Source organism: Carex rostrata, chromosome 28 (genome assembly GCF_964058835.1).
Source record: "Carex rostrata chromosome 28, lpCarRost1.2, whole genome shotgun sequence".
In the NCBI taxonomy this organism is placed as follows: Eukaryota; Viridiplantae; Streptophyta; class Magnoliopsida; order Poales; family Cyperaceae; genus Carex; species Carex rostrata.
This window is the reverse complement of record NC_135945.1, coordinates 4,235,723-4,239,843: the sequence shown is the minus strand read 5'-3', so window position 1 is coordinate 4,239,843 and position 4,121 is coordinate 4,235,723. Positions and strand designations below refer to the sequence as shown.

At 35.2% G+C, this 4,121-nt stretch overlaps 1 long non-coding RNA gene across 1 annotated transcript; it reads right to left on the bottom strand.

The window, feature by feature from the left end:
• Window positions 1–1,493: 1,493 nt before the first annotated feature.
• Window positions 1,494–3,403, bottom strand: LOC144545563 (uncharacterized). Its single transcript, XR_013508548.1, has 3 exons — window positions 3,169–3,403; window positions 1,967–2,008; window positions 1,494–1,613 (listed from the first exon to the last, which is right to left on the bottom strand). It is a non-coding gene; the product is annotated as an uncharacterized LOC144545563 (long non-coding RNA).
• Window positions 3,404–4,121: the final 718 nt, after the last annotated feature.

The window sequence follows — 4,121 nt, the reverse complement described above, 5'->3', positions numbered from 1 at the left end:
CCGCTAACTTCTAATCACAAATCAGTTTTTTTCAGTCTAGCGAACCACCCAAAGGTTCCTAAACCAGTATTTCCTTCTCAGCAAACAACAAAAACAGTCAAAGCCAAAACCTTCTCTAAACCGAAACCAGCAAGGAGCAATACTAGTCCAATACCTGAACCGTACCAGAATCAGCAGGAAAATATTGGCCTCGGACCAGACTTAATAAAATTAAAAAAACAACAATACCTGGAATTGGACTAGTACCTGAAACAGCCTGATATGAATTAGTCTCGTACCATAAAAGGAAATAAAAACAGAAATCAAACCAGAGTCCGTGTCCATGTCCATGTCCCCCCCCAGGTACCGGAGAAGCAATTGGAAAAAATGGACGGCCCAGATCAATTTCATCCATATCAAACTCAATCCGGTGCCTATTGAGGACTTGAGGTTGTAGGGGTCTCCTTTGAGATTGGTGCCAAGTAAAATGAACGGTCTAGATTCAGCACTTGCATCTCAAATTCTCAAGTACCTGGGTTGATACGAATTCGCCTACTTCAGGCGCACTTGGGTTGGCTCCTCACATGCGGTAAGGCCCGCTTCTAATATGACCACATTTTCTTTTGACCCAAGGCCTTGTATCTGGCCCAGCCCATCAATCTTGATCTAATCCAGTCTCTGTTCAGCCCATTAAAATGGTGACTAATATAATTAACTACATTAAAGCCATGACTTTAAAAGAGTTGACGGCCTTAATTAATTAGGTCTTCTTAATTAATTACAGTAACATGTGGCATAGCAAATATTAGTATTGTACCGTAAATTATGGACACAAATATTCCTTGGGAACTTCGTATCAATATATTAAGCAACTATAAAGTAAATAATTTGTGAAAAAGGTAAGTAAAGAGTTTATGCTTGCCTGTCTCAGCAAGGTCTCCAATAAACAATTTAGCAATTCCTGATACCACAATTTTTATCGATATCATTTTGAATTCCCATTATGCTTGCCAAAGCTGCAGAACACACACAAAAGAAGGAAACAAATCATAAGAGAGCAATATTATAATGTCATTTTGGCAAGTTGTGTACCTAATTTCCAAGAAATTTAGAAGCAACTTTTGTACCTAAAATGATCATAGTACATGATAGAGTACTCTGGAAGGATTTCAAACTGTACTAACCATGAGTTGTTCTGGAACTTCAATACAGCAACACATACATTCAAGTACTCAATAAATAAATTATATGAATGAAAACCTAACTTATAGAAAGATCAAGACGTGGTCTGCAAATATGTGTGACTTTAGGGCTTAGAAATTTCTTTGATCAAAATTAGCACATCAATGATAAAATTCATATCCAAATCAGCAATTTCAACAGCGTTGTCCTAAAATTCAACCCTTTTTGCAATTCATGAATCAAAGACAATAGAGAGAGAAAGAGACCTAACTCCTTGTTCTTGTCATCATTATCTGGCTCCTCGATCTTGGCCTTCTTGCTCGAACTCTTTGCTGATTTCTTCTCTGTCTTAGCCTCTTTTGCCTTCTCCATCACCACCTTCTTCTTCCTCTCGGCCTTCGACTCAGCACCAATTTCACCGTCGTCAGACCCATGAACAGATCGCCTCCTTGCTAAATATGGATTATAACAAAATTACTTTTATACTTTGTTATTTGAATTTTCAGAAAATCTCAATAACATAGCATAATCATCCGATCAAATAAGTGTGAACCATTCAACAAAAATATGATTTAGTGAAGCAATTATTTTCATAAATTTTGTTTATTAAAGTTACTGGTAATTTGTAATAATATTATATTCCTTCAAATTAGAAATACAAATTTATATTCCTAGTTTAAAACACAATAATTTTTCTTGAGAAATTGCATCGACATCCATTTTTTCTTTTCATAAGGAAAACAGATCAACTAATAATGTTTCTCCTTTATCTAAAAACCTAAAAGAAAGTAAAATACAGAATTACCTCAAAGTAGGAAATAACTATACTTATCTTGTAGCAAGCACACTGCAGAACAACGCTAATTAGAGCTAATTTGAGCGAATTTCCACAAAATCTTAAGACCCTAAAATGGGGTACAAACAAAAATGAAAATTATTTCAGCAACAATATGAAGCAGATATATACATAAGTGAAACAAGCAGAAAAGCAACACTAATTTGATAGAATTTGAGTTAATTGGTACAAAACCCTAAAGCCTAATTTCAACGAAACATAAAGAATGTATAAAAAAAATCTGATTTTTTCTGCCGAAATCTACTAATAATTGAAATCATACATTTCCCTAGGCGTCTACAAAGCCGTAGTAAGAAACCCATGTCTAGTGTTTTCCCTAATACTAAAATCAAGAACACTAAGCCGTGATTTTTATTTTTACCCAAAAAACAAATTCTTTTATTATAAATAACCACGATTTAGCAAAATTTATAAAAATGCCCAAACCACATAATATTTGCGGTCCGGATTTAAAATTCCGGACCGTATAGAATATATGCGGTCCGAATTTTTTTTTTTTTGAATTTAAAATTCCGGACTGCATAGAATATTTGCGGTCCGAAATTTTTAATTTTTTTTTTTTGCATTTAAAAGCCTTGTTCTATGAAGTCAAGACTGCATTTCGGTAAATTTTCATGATTTTTGAAAGTGTTTTGATATGTTAACCAGATGTGCAAAATTGGACTCAGAAGCACTCCTTCAGCAGTTCGGGCAATTTTTGAGAGCCGATATCTCCCAATCTGTTTTAAGATTTTGTATGAAACTTCACAGTCTTGTTATATGAAGTCAAGACTGCATGTCGGTAAATTTTCATGATTTTTGAAGGTGTTTTGATATGTTAACCAGATGTGCAAAGTTGGACTTTTAAATGCAAAAAAAAAAAATTAAAAATCAAAAATTTCGGACCACAAATATTCTATGCGGTCCGGAATTTTAAATCCAAAAAAAAAAAAAAAAATTTCGGACCGCATATATTCTATACAGTCCGGAATTTTAAATCCGCACCGCAAATATTATGTGCGGTTTGGGCATTTTTATAAATTTTGCTAAACCGTGGTTATTTATAATAAAATAATTTGTTTTTTGGGTAAAAATAAAAATCACGGGTGAACAAATAAAGAGAGAAACACCGTATAAATGCGGCCTTTAAATGGATTAATAGTAATATCAACCTTGGCCTTGGCAGCGGATGCAAGTGCGATGATCTTGCTCGTCGCTGTCGGATCCTTGAAAAGATCGGATCGCCTAGCAAGTAATTGATGCCGTAGACCCTCTCTGTGTCGGATGTAGGGACGATAGCCTGGGCGGCAGCGTTGGCGGGACAGTGTCAGCGGTACTTCACGGCTAGAGGCACGGCGTCGCGGTACTCCGGAAGAATTTCATGAAAATTTGAAGAGGAATCATGATCAGGTGGTTGCCAACTTGCCATTGGAGAAATCTCTAGAGAGCGTACGGAGAGAAATCTCTAGAGAGGAAAGAATAACAAAATCGAAGTGGTGTCGCTGACAGGTGGGACCTACCTGTCTGTGACACTGTAGACGAAACTGTTTATTCACCGATCCAAAATTAAGTTATAAGATAGATGACAGAGTAGATAATAACAATTATGTAATTCATAGACTAAAAACAATTATGCAACAATTTTTGTTTCATTGCCGTGAATCTCTATCTAGCTCTCCTGACATACTTGCCTAGACTATATAGTCATCTCATTTGGTGAAAATATATATACAAAAAAGAGAAAAAATAATTTTATTATGTTGGCTCAATTATTGATAGAAGATATGGCTCACGAAGAGCAAAAATCATAAACAAAATTAATCTAGCAATCTCTTTTTATGTCAAGCGAGACTCATTTAATAGGCATCGGACCAAAATCGATCTGATCTCCGCTCAGAACTGTTGATTCGCTTCATGATTTTTTTTGCCCTTGATCTGCACAACATACAAGAATATTAAAGCAGTATGCACGAATTATAAAGAAAATTGGATGGTTCCGAATGAGCATCGAATCACATTTGGAACTGATGCCCATAGGAAGAACCTCACTCACTTTTTATGACATGAGACGCTAGTTCGAAATCCGACTGAATTATTTTTATAAATATTTAAATTTGGAAGTCTT